Below are 16,524 nucleotides of genomic sequence, written 5' to 3' on the forward strand. Positions count from 1 at the left end.
TGTGTAAACAACACATTAAAAACATACTGAAAAAAATAAGTAGCACATGTTTTAGCAGCACTTGAAAAACAAGCACAATAGGGAATTAAATTTGTTTTTTTGCTACACTTAAAAAACAAGCACAACAAGAAACTAAATTTATGTAAATACACATGCTAATTGCGTAATGGAAAATTAATTTCAAGTTTTTATTTTAGTTTATCTGTTTATTTCTTTATTTGAATTCTTGGTACTTATCTTTATTGACTTTTATCTTAGTTTAAACCAATCATATAGTTGTAATAATTTGTTATAAAGTGCTGATTAACAAATTGCCTGTTGTTGGCGGTGATTGTGCTGATTAACAAAGTGCCTATTGTTGCGGTTTGTGAAGATTGTGCTGATTTACAAAGTGCATGTTGTTGGAAATTTTCAAATTTTGATTTGAAATAGTGCATATAGGGGATAATTAAAATTTGGAATTAATTAAATTAAAAAAATAGAGTGATAAAGTCTAAAATACCCTTGTCTAGTTTTTTTAATAAAGGGCACATGTCTAATAGTGGTTGGTTCTTATAGTTTTTACACAAATTAAGGTTTGTATTTGATCCCATCTCGCTAAAACAATCTGATAAATACTTGCAAAGTTTGTATGAAATTCACATATGACTTGTCGGTTGGTAAGTTTTTACAGAGTTCTAGGTTTAACTGAGGTAGCTTTTGAACATATTTGGTATAATCTAATAATCAATAAAACTAGTAATTTTGCAAGCGTGTGTTTTGCTGCGAAGCAAAATTCAAATGGAGAATTCTTAGTGAACGCAAACAAATTAATTCTACTTCACAACGCTAATGTTCAGGATCCTTGTAAATATCAGATGGCTGGGTTACCACTTATCTTTTATGTAATGATCCATGCGTATTTAATAAAATTGGAAGAACATGTTATATATTTGAAAATGATTTCTTTTTTGGCGTGGAAAATAAATTTGAAAAAAAAAACATTTACAGTTGTTAATAAAGAATGTTTATATGTGTTAATGCTTTGTAGTTTGTAATTAATAACTTAAAGCTATATTAATTCACAAAGCTATTAAATAAAAAAACTAAGATGACCAATGGTATCCCCCACCATAGCTCAATTGGTTAGGCCGGCTTCTTCCCTTTGGGTGGTCGCCGGTTCGACTCCAACTTGTGGCTTATGGTGCGGGACGTCCCAATGATGGATCGTTACCTACCGAGGCATGGTGCGGTCCTGAGGGCAACCCGGTTTTCATCCAGCTGTTACCCCAGCGAGTCTCTCATGTGGGAGCAGTATGGTTTCTGGGCGAAGGTCAGCTAGCGCGCTGGCCGGGGCCCGATAGAACATCGCATTCGGTAAGCGGGGCTGATGGGAGCTTGTCATCGACAAGCTCTCAGTGACCTATTACTGGTCAGTACATAGAAAGTCACCCTTCAAAAAAATGACCCATGTTAAATGCCTATCCCTAGCATTTAGTTTCTGCTGCAGCTGGTGATGATGGGAGACTAGGCAAGTAGGCGGCGGTTGTTCAAAATCACAACAAACAAACAAGTGATGATAGCGGAATGTGTGGTGTGAACAGAGAATGAGTACCAATAGAACATCGGGTGGGCTCGGCCACTGAATACAAACAATGAATGGGCTCAGTGGACCGGCATGTTACACCAACTCAACATTGCGAAATTCAAAGTAGGGGAGGGCCGATGGGTATAGAACGCGCAATGAGACTTTAGAGTTTGTGAAAGGTTTAACAGGATCCGAGGAATGGAAGAAAGTTCTAAATGTGGTATTCAAAACGACTATATGGAATATATGGAAGTCAAGAAATGAAAAGGAATTCGACGGCTACATCCGCACCGAGAACAACATAGTAGAGGCAATAATGTCGGATACCTTTATCTAGCTAAAGAGTAGATCAAAACTTCAAGATATTGTATGGGAGAGATGAGTAGATTTCAATATAAGAGACATAGTGAGATAATCCGATGTAATTGGGGTTGTTTTGTATTGTTTTAATTTCCGTGTTTTTTGTACTGTCATTCGGGTTTTTACAACATATGTTGGCCCTGTTCTATCAATCATAGAATCTTACCGTTCCAAAAAAAGGTAAAATCATTGATTTTAATAGTCAATGACTTCAACAGGAGTGATGTTTAAGAGGTGAAAAATGTTTTCGATGCAACGTAAGGATGGAATTCTAAAACAAGAAAGAAAGTTCAGTATTAAAAAATGATAGAAGTAATAGGTTCGATGCCCTCTCTCATTCATTCTTGTGTATTTATAATTACATTTAGAATCTCTAATTTAGGATAGAGATCAATACAAATCAATACAAATATATGAAATATTCACTTGCTATTATACCCCCGCAGTCGAAGCGGGAGGAGACTGAATGCTGAGACTGGATCTAAAATCTTCGAAGAGTATACGCAACAGCCCCTTAGTAAAGATGTCTGCAATCTGGTAACGAGAGGGAACATGAAGAATCCGAACCTGACCGCGTTGCACTTGTTCACGCATGAAATGGATATCCAGCTCAATATGTTTGGTGCGTTGATGTTGAACTGGATTGCCCGATAAGTAAATAGCGCTGACGTTATCACAATAGACGAGAGTGGCACGAGATAACGGCTCATATAGTTTGAGAAGGAGGTTTCGAAGCCAGCAGATTTCAGCAACAACATTTGCAACAACACGATATTCGGCTTCCGCACTAGATCTGGAGACTGTACTTTGGCGCTTAGAAGACCAGGAAATCAGATTATCACCGTAGTATATGCAGTAGCCGCTAGTAGACCGTCTCGTATCAGGGCAACCCGCCCAGTCAGCATCTGTATACGCGGTTAGAGAAGGAGTAGAATAGTGGCCCAAGGTGATGCCAAATGTAGACGTGCCTTTAATATACCGAATTATTCGCTTCAATGCATTCCAGTGAGATTGCTTAGGGGAGTGCATGTGCATGCACACCTGCTGAACGGCATATGTGATGTCCGGTCGAGTAAACGTGAGATATTGTAGCGCCCCAGCTAGGCTTCGGTATAGAGTGGGGTCATGAAATAGATCACCCGAAGCACCGAGCTTGGTATTTGTATCAACTGGAGTTGCGACAGGGTTGCATGACTGCATACCCGCACGAGTAATGATATCAGTAGCAGAGGAATGTTGTGAAAGAAACATACTTGTCTTCGTGCGAGTGACCGAAATGCCAAGGAAGTAACTTAGAGAACCGAGATCTTTCATGGCAAATTCTCTAGCTAATTTTGTCATAAGCTGAAATCGGAGAGCCGAAGAAGATGTGACAAGAAGGATGTCATCTACATATAACAGTAGAAAAGCTGTGTCATGCCCCTGATGAAGAGTGAAAAGAGACGCATCACATTTGCTGTGATGGAAACCCAATGTAAGAACGTAATCAGTAAACCTTTGGTACCAAGCCCGTGGTGCCTGTTTCAATCCATATAGCGACTTTTTCAGTGAGCAAACGTAGTCTGGATAGTCTTTGTCACGAAACCCCATCGGTTGATACATATAGACTGTCTCATTAAGGTTACCGTGCAAGAAGGCGTTAGTAACGTCCAATTGATGAACATCCCAACCCTTGGATAGGGCAATAGATAGCACAGTCCGAATCGTTGCCGGTTTCACAACCGGGCTGAAAGTCTCACCACAATCCACTCCAACCTGTTGTAATCGGCCGTCACATACAAGACGGGCTTTATATCGCTCAAGAGTGTCATCGGACCTGAATTTGTGTTTGAACAGCCACATGCTTCGAATAACATTCATATGAGGCTGTCTTGGGACCAAATCCCATGTCCTGTTTCTAATTAATGCATGATATTCAGTTGACATTGGAGAGTACCATTCCGGAATAGATAGGGCATCGGCTGGGGCTTTGGGTATGAGCACGATGGAAGGGGCGGTGGAAGTGTGTAGTGAGAAGGGTTGTTTAGGTTTGTAGATGCCACTCATGGAACGAGTGTGCATGGTTCGGGTTGTAGGTGGAGGCGGACAAGGGCTGGCTGGATCCGAGGGATGTGGGCCGAAGGTAGTATTGGGCTGGGGTGGGCTCGACTGGTGGACAGGAGGCGGTATGGATTGTTGGGACGAGGTGGTGGGCTGGTGGGACGGGGTAGGGGCGGATCATTGGGTTGGGCTTGGGCCTGGAGTGGGGTAGTGGGCTGAGCGTTGGGTTGGGCTTGGGGCGAGGGAACAGGGAAGGAAGATGTGAACACGGGTGACACATTGGTTGGGTTTGGGGACGGCTCAACATGAGGCCATAGGTGAGGAGGGAACGGGTCTCTAAGGAAGTTGTATGAAGGAGTGGGTGAGATAGATTGAGCGAACGGGAAGGTGGTTTCATCAAAGGCCACATGGCGAGAGATGAAGATTTGGTGAGTGTTGAGGTCTAGGCATCGATAGCCTCTATGGTTGGGAGGATAGCCTAGAAAGACACAAGGGTGTGACCGATGGTCCAGTTTGTGGATGGTGGTGGATGGGGTGAGTGGGTAACATAAGCATCCAAAGACGCGTAGGTGGTCGTAGGTGGGTGTGGAAAGGTAGAGAAGTTCGGTCGGGGTTTTATTTTTTGTGATTTTATTTGGAAGGATGTTTAATAGGTAGGTGGCTGTTTCAAGGGCATGGTGCCAAAAATAAGTGGGAAGAGAAGCATGCGCTAAAAGGGTGCGCATCATGTTATTTATGGTACAGATTTTGCGCTCGTCCTTTCTGTTTTGGGAAGAGGTGTAGGGGCATGAGAGGCGGTGGAGAATGCCGTTTGTGTTGAAAAAACTTTGAAAAGCGGAGTTGACGTATTCTTTTCCATTGTCACATTGGAAGGTTTTAATGACCCGTTCATATTGAGTTTAAATATTTTTTGCAAAGTGGGTGAATGTAGGGAATACATGAGATTTATTAGAAACGGGAAAGGTCCACAAAAACTTAGTTAAATCGTCAAGAAACAGTATATAATATTTGTGGCCTGCTGAACTAACAATAGGTGACGTCCCTACGTCACTATGTATAATATCAAAAGGCTGGGTAGTGTAAGAAGTAGACGCATAAAATGGTAAACGAATACTTTTTCCATAAACACAAGACTGGCATACATTATTCTCAAAGTTATTAAAATAAATGGAAGAAGAAGTTTTTAATGAATGTAAAGACGGGCGCCCTGGGTGACCAAGACGGTGATGCCAGATTTGCGAGGAAATTGCAGCAAGAGCGGTAGGTGAGGAGGAGTTGGGTCCCAAAAGCAAAGGATAGAGGTCACCGCTGCTGTTGCATCGCAGGAGTGGGTCTTGGTCTTGTAATCCTTCACAAGAAAACCAAACGGGTCAAATTCAACAGACACAGAGTTATCGGTAGTAAATCTACGTACGGAGATAAGGTTTTTAAGTAGTTTGGGCGAGTAAAGAACATTTTTGAGAATAAAAGGAGGATAGGGTTTGGGTAGGTATTTGGTGCCCGTACCTATAACCGGAATGGTATCTCCATTGCCAACAATAATATTTTTAGACATGCAAGAATTAGAAAAGGAATGATAATCACCTTGTTCATGAGACATATTTGTTGTTGCACTGGTGTCTGTTAGGATCGAAGGCTGTCATGATTGTGCTTGTTTGTATAATTTTTACATTCAGAGTATATGAAATGATGTAAAGTGCAGCGGAATTGGATACAAACTTTGTAAACACAATCAAAGAAGAGAATAGTATGATAAACAATTGCTTCACATTAAGTCGAATGATTACAATGAAAATCAAAAGATTACAAGCATGCTTACAATACTAAGCTCCCCCTCAGCCTGATACTCCAAGGTTGGTTGCACAAGATGAAAGGATTGGACTGGAGAAGAAAAATCCACTCAGTCAATCAAATGTAACAGTACAGGATACTGCTCCATTTATAGGCAAACCAAACCACTGAGGCATCTCAGCTGACGTCACCATGATAGTGACATCTAACAACCTAACAACCTATAAACACTATTCTATACAAACTACTGATGTTTAACAACTGATTATAAGTACAATATAAAACAAGAGAAAACTACTGCTTCACGTTCCACTATTGTAGCCTGAGCACTGATGTTGAGCATCAGTGCTTTCTTCAAAGGTGATCAGTCTTTTGAATGGGCAGTGCTTGTGTCTTCAGCAGTACTTAGGAAACAGCAGTAGATAGAGCAACAGTATTTGTCTTCAGCAATCTTTAGAGTTTCATCAGTTTGGTTCATCAGTTGTTCTAGTGAGCAGTACTTAAGATCCATCAGCTGTTAGATTACCACTGTCAAGGGGAAAGCCTAGTGTAAACAGCTGCTTATTTTGAGTCCACTGTTTTGATCCGGTTTTGGCTTTCATTAACTGTTCCTCTGGTAGGGCTCAATCCTAACAATCTCCCCCTGGAACAGATAATGCCAAAACCCTTCATTATTCTGGACCTTTATTCCTCATCAGAAGTTCCCTAGCTTGTCTTTTATATCTGCTTCAAATTCCTTGGAACTCAAGTCATCATCATCCCTACACAATGTAAGTTCAAGGAGATCCTGCAAATCTTCAACACTAAGGCCTAGTGCTTCTTTTCTTGATATGTACTTCATTTCGCCATTGGACCTGACCAAGGTCAATACGTGGGTCTTTTGATCATACATCCACTTTAGTATTTTTAATCCTAATGGGTTTCTTGGGAGAGATTTATTTCCTGATGAGTTTGGAGATGTTGGCCTTGAGAACACTTGCAGACTTTCAGACATTCTTTTGAAGGCCATTTCAATGACATTGTTTGCTGCAGCTACGTCTTCTGCAGTCTCTCTTTCAATTAGCTCTTGCCTCTCAACGTTTGTCATGCCTGTTGAAGTGTTTGGTGATGCAGGTTTAGTTAATACCTTCTTAAAAAGGTTCTGAAGCTTTGTTGAGCTCTCTTCTTTTAGATCCATTTTCATGATGGTTTCATTGAAGTACTCAGCTTCCCTTTTCTTTAGCTCTTCTTCAGACAGTTGTTTTCCTTCTTCTTGGTTTGACACAAGAATAGGATTATCTGCTGATTTGAATAGTTTTTGAAGGTTTTCAATCTGCTGTTCAAGCTTTTTGTAGTCAGGCCTTTTTGAAGTGTCTGAGACAGTTATCCTTCTTTTCTTCAGCCTTTCATAAGCTTCATCAGTATGCTGTTTTGACCATTTTGCTATGGCATCAGCAGTGTCCACTTTAGCATCTACCAGCTCCTGTTTCTTCTTTTTATATTCGGAAGTAAGATCAGCAATTAGCTTTTTATATTTGTTCCAATTTGGAGCTGCCTTCTTCTTACTTGGATCACCTTTAATCGTTTCAATCATGTTTGCTTCATGCTTCAGAGCAACTATTGGCCATTCTTCAAATTGGTTTTCTTCAGCTGGATAGAATTTTTCTTTCATGATATATGCAATAAGTTCTTTTCTCATCTCCTTTCTTTGATCTGTCTTTTCTTTGCTCAGAACTTGTGCATAATCTTTCATCAGCTTGACTTTTGTAAGTAAGAGTTCCAATTTTTCAGAAATGGCTTTATCACCTTGATCTTTGCATTTGAGTTTAGCTCGAATCTTTGCTTGCCTTGCTTTCATTTCGAGATACTCATCCATGTCTTCTGGAACTATGAAGCCTATGAGAGAAGGAAATCTTCTTTTTGAAGGATCATCCTCGGTGTAAAATTGTTTCATCTCATTTTTTACAGCATCTAGTTCCAGTGGATATTTTGCAGCAACAGGATCATATTTTTCATCAATGGCTTGAGTTGTTTCTCTTTTTCTTTTGTAAAGCTTTGTGGATGAAATGGATTTTTCTTGTGACGTAGGAATGGTGAGAGCAGTGGTAGATGATTGATTAACAGCTGTTGAAACAACTGGTGTTTCAACCGCTGTTGTCATTACAACTACTGATGTATCAGCAGATGTCTTCTGCTTTTGAGCAGGGGTTGTGATAGCAGGGGTTTGAACGGTGATGAGTGATTGACTAACAGTAGTTGGAACAACTGGTGTTACAACTACTGTTGCCATTACAGCAGATGTTGTAGCATCTGCTGTCTTCTGCTTTTTGGCAGGAGGTGATGATGGGGTGGCTGTTTTTGATGGTGAAGTTGTTGTTGGTGATGTGATCACAGATAATGGTGGAGCAGTGGTTGTGGTGGTGTGTGGTGATGTGGTGTGTGTTGATACTGCAGCTTTGGTTTGGCTATTTTCTGGCTCAATAAAGATGCTATCATCAATTTCCTTTTTCTTCCACTTGATCTTCTCCCCCTTTTTGGCATTATCTGAGAAGGGTTCATTCATGAAGAGAACAGTGGAAGGAACTTTTCCAGAGGCACTTTGAATGTGAGCGTTGATAGCTCTGATATCTGCCTGAGTATCTTTGAACCTTGATTCCACCATATTTGTCAGCTTTTGAACATGTATAGCATGCTGCTGATCAGCCATCTGCTTTTGTCTTTCCAGCAGTGGTTGGAACATGTTCCATAACTCATTTGCAGCAGGTGCCTGTTGTGCAGGTGCTTGAGATGGAGCAGCAGTGGATTGGGCTTTCTGAGCTTTTAACAGCTGCTGCACCATATCCTTTATTTCGGCAACTGAGGTTTCCAGGTTTTCAACCCTGCCCGTCAATTCCTGATATTTTGAATCATCACCCGAATTAACAGGATCATCTGAATCCCCACCAGCAGTGGTTGTACCAATGTGTGACTTAGGAACAGAGTCCCAAAAGTCATTCATTGATACCCCTTGTTCTTGGTACTGGGGACTTCTTTCTTCAACACTAGATAACCTTTTGAGGGTACCAGAGGGCAATACATACTCACTGGTGGTTATCATAGGTGTTATTGAAGAAATTGCCTTCAAGGGAGTCTTACTAATGAAACAACTGGCCAAATGCAGATCTGTTGATCCAACATTTGTAGTTGCTGCTCCGCTTGAACTACTGACAGGAATTACTTGTAACTCCTGCAGTGTAACCTCCTCAGTTGTTGCTGGGATAGCAGAGATATCAGCATCAGACCCAGTCACCTGTGGGAGTATACTCTCAGTGATAGGTGATTGAGAGGAACTGGTTTGTGTCTGTGTAACATCAACTGCATGCAACAAAGGTAATATGGATGGTGGTAATGTGGGGGGTGAAGGTAAGGGAGTTGAAAGAGACATGTCCTTGGGATCAGGACTGTGGAAGATGGATCCGAGTGGGTCCAGAGCTTCATATTTTGGGGTCCCTGTGTTTACAACCTGATCCTTTTGTGAGGATGCAGGAGGAGTTTGAGGCAAGGGTTGAGATCTTTCTTCCATTTGCTGTGAGGAAGTAGCAGCAGTGGTTATTGGTGACTTTTGTGCTGTCACTGGTATTGACTCTGGGATCTCATCTTCCAGAGGTGCCTTTGTTTTGGGTTTAGGGGGCTTTCTGGATGTTTTCTTTTTGGTCTTTTTGGTGGTGGCAGGTGTGGGTTTCAAAACAGTGGGTGTGCTGCTTTGATCACCTGGAGCAGTGGGCTCAGCAGCTGATACCTGAGGAGCAGTTTCATCTGCTAAATTCTACTCAGGTACCTCTGCTTTTGTTTTTATAGGTGCCAACATTCTAGAGAATGTTTCAAGCGTTAAACAGTTTATTTTAAAAGGAACACCTTGTTTGAGCAATTCTGCATCTTTCTTTTCAAATTTTTGTTCAAAATAATAGCTTAAAAACCTTGGAAAGAGCAGAAAAGCTTTGCTATCAACATTTCTTACTAAATCATCAAAAATCTCCTGGGAATAATTAAAATTTTCATTGTTCAGAATTGCATATCCCAGGCATTGAATTTTTGATGATATTTCATTAAAAGAAGTTGTTTTATTAGATACACACATCAACAGAGTGTGAAATAAAAACCTTGGAGCAGAAGGGAAGAACCCTTTTTGTAAGGTGTCCCTTTTTGGTTGCTCTGCATAACCCCTATTCATGAAATCCTTTTTCAACTCAGTTTTAGAAAAAGAAGTTTTACCTTTCAGATCATTGAGTTTAAAGACTTCAGAAATAGATTGTGGAGAGATTTGAATCTTTTTACCCTGTACCGAGGAGTTGATGGCTGTGACAGTGTCTCCTTGTTTTCAAGGGTGGCATTGTTCCAGAACTCTCTCTAGGTTTGTAGATAGATGGGAGCGTCTGCTGTTAACAAAGTTTTATACTTTGATGTAGATAAGGTGTCAACGATGGTGTCGAAGGTGTTTTCGCGTACTATAACGTGTTGACACGTGTCATATGTATGAACGTGTGAAAGAATGTTCTGAAAGGACTAAAGCTGACAATCATGAAGAGTACGTGAATATACGAGTTCTAAATGTCAACAATGAATAAATACATTGTACATTAACCCTACATGATGCTAATACCCTTAAACGAATGATTCATGGATCATACGGAGCTAATTATGAAAGAAAGTGAGAAGTTACAAACTACAGGGGTTAAATGTGTCAACATGTTTAAGTTATACCTCTGAGTGACCTTCTAGCAAACCCGAAGCTTTGTAACAGTAAATTATGCTCACTAGAATAAGTGATTAAAATTTCATAAGGTTTCGTTATCGTATGAGAAAGTTATGATCAAATTCGTACATAAGGGGTTAAAAGCGTCAACTTTGAAAGTTAGGACTTTTCGGGTAACAATAAAGTTAACCGAGGACTTAACGAAAGGGGTAAATATCTAGAAGCCCTTATATGACAAATTAGAGGGTTCATATTGCAAGAAACAAAGTTAAACTGACCTCTCGAAGAACCAAGGGCCAACCTGCATTAATTGAAAAGATTTTGTTCTGAACAGAAGATCCAAGCGGGCCGCGTGAGCCCAGGTAGACTTTCACGCGGGCCGCCTGAAGGGCCCAAATGCAGAAAAGTGTGACAGCAACCTGTTTGAGATTCTAAACGACATTTATGGCCCTTAAACGCACCCAAGAGTTGCCTAAACATCCCCTAGACACTTAGGGACACTTGTTAGTAAGTTATGGTCAGTGGTAGACTTGTGTGGCAACATTTTGTGGTGATTAATTCACTATAAAAGGCCATGAAGTTGCAACCATTTGATCATTCACTTCTTGTGCAATTCTGGAGCTTTTGGGAGCTTAAGAGCAGACACAAGACCTTCCTAATCAAGCATAGGACTTCAGTAAGTTTGCTAATCCTTCCTTAGTTAAGTTTTCGCTTAGTTATAGCCTAGAAGTCAAATCGTCGTAATTAACGGTTGACTTAATGATTAATCACTATTGGTCCAGTGATTAGTCAAATCGAAAGTAGTTATAAGTTGGTATTTATGTGGGTAATAAACCCTTAAGAGGGTTCCCCCTGATCACCACTCTAACTAGGTCAAAAGTCGGGTCAAACTTATATTTAAAAAGTCAACAGGAAGCCTAAAATGCCATTTATGCATAATTAACATTATAGATCATATACAACCTGTTGGATCATTGTTATAACATGGTATTAAGCGTAAGAACATGTCTAAACATGTTCAACCCGACGATTTCCTGTTTAGACCCGGTTCGGAACCGAAAGTCACATAGTTTGACTTACACTTTGACTTTCAGTTCTGACCCGTTTAGGCATGTTTTGGAAATGTCTCAGAGCTTTAATTGGACTAGGTTACATGTTAGTACTACCCTCTGTGATTATACACCTTGGTGCATTAGTTATCCAATTAACATACATGTTTCCGTTAATTGCCCATATGTTGACCATTATACCCTTATTGCCTTAAAACGTGATTTTTGGAAATGTAAAAGAGTAGAAACTTTAATTACTGATATATAAACGTGTACGCAAAGTTTGACATCAGTTTGAATTGTAGATTAAGAGTTATGCTCATCATCGCAAAATGAATGCTTTATGTTAATAAAATGGCGTAATTAGCGTATAGCCTACTTAAACATACTTTTTGATATCAAATCTCTACCCACTGATGTAATATATTATTTTGGGAATTTTAAAGATTTTTAATTAATTTTAGGCTGAGCATAACTCATAGTCGTAGGCTTAATCCGGTACTTGTCGGTTTTGCCCTTACGGGCCATAAAATGAGTTTTACATATCTAAACAACTCCAAACCTTTTGCTACTGATCACACATGATAAATAAATTATTTTAAGCCTTCTGGAATAATAAAAATATCAACTTTAAGTATCGAACCCGGGAATGGCTTCTAATCGCCTTATTAAGCGTTTTTAACGCATAGTATGTACTAAAACCATTTTAAACATACAAGGGTTGATACCTACTGATATTTGAGGCAAATTATAATATTTTAACAGTAAGCAAAAGTCGATAAACTCAGACTTCAGTTTTGAGCTTTTCGGCTTATGTGAAATTACCAAAATACCCCTACGGGGCATAGTTTGTGTTTAAATTCATTTCGGGCATAATGAAAGACATCTCACTAATGTCACAACATATTTGAGGCATAATTAACTTAGGAAACCTGTATATGGCTCTCACGAATACCCGTCACGCTTATTACGCGTACGGTTCGGTTTGTGTAACAAGTTTACATAAATTAGCCGAAACGGGTCAAACCTTAATGGTTTTGTCTCCAAATACCAGAATGTGTATGGAATACCCATAGTAAACGAGTCTCTGAACTTGTCAAGTTTAAATCACATTCTATCCGGTCTTCGCCTAATAGTGCGTCTGAACCGTATAATTCTTTAAGACTAACCGGTCTAAGCTTAGGCTTACTTAAGGACCCGTTAGCATTCTAATCGGTTATTTATACCATCGTTCCAGACTAGAGCCTTCCGGTAAATTGTACCTACGCTTACTTAAGTGAATACGGCTGAGTTATTATTCTTGCTATTTAAGACAGGAGCTAGCTCAGGTAAATACTCTTAACTTATTTTCCCTATAAGGGCTTGGGATACGGTATAATGATACCGCTTGGTCGGGTATTGAATATTTAATCGGATTGTGATTAAATTATTGAGGTAACCCGGTTTGATCTGTATTGTTTGAAATAAAAGCCTTTAGGGGTTAATGACCATGTCCCGGATATCCTTGATATCATTGTATTATAAAATGGCCACGTCTTAAGCACGGGGTGTAGGCATACACCTGACAGTTGTTTAAGTAATAACGGTATCTCACACTCTTGTGGGCCTATACTTGTGGCGTGTCTGTTAATCTTGACTCGGTTTCTACATCGGGCCCTGAACGTACAACGAACATGTAAATCTGTATACAAGATTATAAATATAATTGTCTCAAGTTATAAAAGATTAATTTTGCCTCTGTGCATTTTAATCAAAGTGTCAAAATAATTTGTGCCTGGTGCATCTAAATCAATTTTTCCTAAACTCTTTTCAAATGAGTCAGTTGAGTGTATTTACCAGTGAAAACTGACGTATTTTCAAAAGTCTAAGTGACAGGTATAAGTACGTAATAGGCTGGAAGCTGCTCAGGACGTTAATAAGGAATCTTGCAAGTTCTAGGCGTTTAACGTCTGTAGAACAATGTTATAGATCCGCCTGTGGATCCCTTACTTTCCGTTGTAATACTTGGATATTACTTTTATTTCGGATTGTAATATATATATATATATATCTTTTGCTTCCGCTTTGCATTTAAATATTGTGTGGTTGACTATACTGTTGCCAACTACGTCACGATAATCCCCCACCGGGCCCACCGGTGATACACGTGGAAATTCGGGGTGTGACAGGTTGGTATCAGATCCAACACTGAGTGAATTAAACACTAGCCTTTGTGTTTAATCTCAGTTACGCAATTGCACATTCTTGAGTCTAGACAAGAACATAGGATGAATTCCAATTCGTTTCGTTACTTCCTTGTTATTTTTCTGATTAGCCCTTGCATGGGCAAGTCATATTCTTTTTTTAAGAAGTCCCGTTTAGGGCAACCATATACTTGTTTGGAATTTTTAAGGGAACGATTATGTTTAAAATATCATTCCTATTCTATACAAGATCTACCATTATAATAAGATGGCAAAATCTAAAAAGGACAAGACCTAGCTCATGTGTCATTTTAAGGCAGAGCCAAGATGGTAGTTCCATAATTAGATTCAGATCCTCGTTAACATTCCAATTAAGGATTGTTCTACGTTAATTATTAAAAAGAATCTAAAGAGTAAAACCTAGCCTGAATGTCATTATAGACATGGCCAAGATGGTAAAACCTATCTAAGAGATTCAAAATTTTGTTAAAAATCAGAAAGCATATTAACATGCTTGACAAAGTGTGACACGATAAAAATCACATAAGTCATTTTTAAAAGGGTTATTCTAAATCCCCTTATCTACATAATCATCCCTTATGGATGAAGTGCCCACGGGCTATGACTAACGTCCTCCGAGACTAAAGACAGTGGTAGCTTATGACTCCCTGTCAAGAAAAGGTATTGAACTTTGATTCGAACCTTAATGCCTCGATTCTCCGAAATCATGGCTTGTAAATTAAACTTGTCCCTGTGACTAGGCCCTCTGCGCCACCTTAATATCCTTGATGTTTTATAACTAGGATAAATTATAATGAAAATGATAATTAAATATAACTAACAAATTAACCAAAATGGTTTATATTACCATGGTTAATAAATCGTTTAAGACGATAAAACTGTAAGAGCTTCCGTATAAACCTTGCCCTTGTTTGATTTTATGTAGCATATAAGGCTACATGGCTAGGTCAAAGGAAGAGAACAGTCACCCTCTGGAGAACCGCGATGATGAAAGGATTAATATAACCAGAGGAGAGCTTCGTACATTGATTGATTCAGCAGTATCTAAGGCTGTAAAGGAGCGATTTAGGGAGTATAGTGAGACACATAGTCGAGCCTCCTCTGTACCCCACTCTAAATCAGTCCCTAAAACTCATTCAGAGCCCCGTGACAAGCCGCCCTCTAAGAATGAAGGACCAAAGAAGGATGACGATCGTCATTCATCAAATGGACACAGTGTTCCATCCGAGAAGCAAGTGTTCAATAATGAACCACGTACCAAGTCCTGTACCTATAAATACTTTGTTTCCTGCAAACCTCGGGACTTCACTGGGGAGAAAGGAGCAGTAGATTGTATGGTCTGGTTGGACGAAATGGACACGGTGGTTGACATCAGCGGTTGTGCTGAAAGGGATGTAGTGAAGTATGTATCCCAATCGTTCAAAGGAGAGGCACTAGCATGGTGGAAAGCTCTCATTCAAGCCGCTGGGAAGATCCCACTTTACAGCATGTCATGGGAACAGTTTGTTGCTCTCATTATGGAGAACTACTGCCCGTAACACGAGGTTGAGAGGATCGAGTCAGATTTCTTATCATTGGTTATCACAAACTTAGATTGTCAAGCTTACCTCACCAATTTCAATACCCTGTCCAGACTGGTTCCTTACCTAGTAACGCCAGAACCCAAGAGGATTGCTCGCTTCATTGGGGGTTTAGCCCCAGAAATCAAAGCCAGTGTTAAGGCTTCGAGACCTACTACATTCAGGTCAATGGCAGATCTGTCGCTATCTCTCACACTCGATGTGGTTAGAGACAAGGCTGCCAAGGCCTCTAAAGATGGAAAGAGAAAAAAGGGAGTATGAGAATTCTTATCGCTCCGATAAGAAGAGTTCCGGGTTTAAAAGAGACAGCCAACAGTCGGTTGAGAAAACCAAGTGCGAAACCTGTAGGAAATACCACACCGGGAAATGCAGATTTGAATCTCAACCTCTACCGTGTGGAATTTGCAAGTCTCAGGAACATAAAACCCTGGATTGCAAGAAGCTAAAAGATGCAACCTGTTATGGTTATAACGAGAAGGGGCATATCAAGACCAACTGCCCTAGGAATCAGAAGAAGCCCGAAGAAGCCAAGAGAACAAACGCATGAGTCTTCAGGATGAACGCCCAGGAGATGGTGCAGTATGATAAATAAATAGCAGGTACCTTCCTTATCAAGCAGTTATGCAGAAATTAGTTACTACTGGCACATATAATTCCATAATGAATCATAATTGTTGAGAACTGTTGTCTTCGCCTGTTTAGGACTCCGATCATTTAATACGAGATGGAAATTTATCGTTGATACTTAAGAAAACGCTCCAACAAATCCTATATTGATGTTTGTATCTATTAGGAATCACTCTTTTCTGATATCCTTATGGCAAGCTTTCAAGCTATCCAAAATTTATCAATATAATAAAGACAGATGTGACATTTTGATCCCCTGTCAAAAAGATGATGAATTAGGCCCAAACCTTAAATGCCATTGATGGTCTTTCGTGACCTAGGCTAAACATAATGAATATATATTAAATAACATTCATTGAGAATGTTAGTACTATATTAGCCTATATGGTCTAAATACCATGGTTAGTATATGTTAAGGCCATCAGGATAAAGAATAGCAGTTGTTGGATTGCAGCTAAGAAGTTATTTTATTGGTGTTAGGACCAATATCGAAAATGGCAAACTCAGGTGAGACAGCCGTCGATCGTGTTATGAATGATGTGACACATGCCGATGATGCTACGATTATGAGCCTTAGAATTTCCGAAGATGTTCT

This window comes from Helianthus annuus, chromosome 17 (genome assembly GCF_002127325.2).
Source record: "Helianthus annuus cultivar XRQ/B chromosome 17, HanXRQr2.0-SUNRISE, whole genome shotgun sequence".
Classification (NCBI taxonomy): domain Eukaryota; kingdom Viridiplantae; phylum Streptophyta; class Magnoliopsida; order Asterales; family Asteraceae; genus Helianthus; species Helianthus annuus.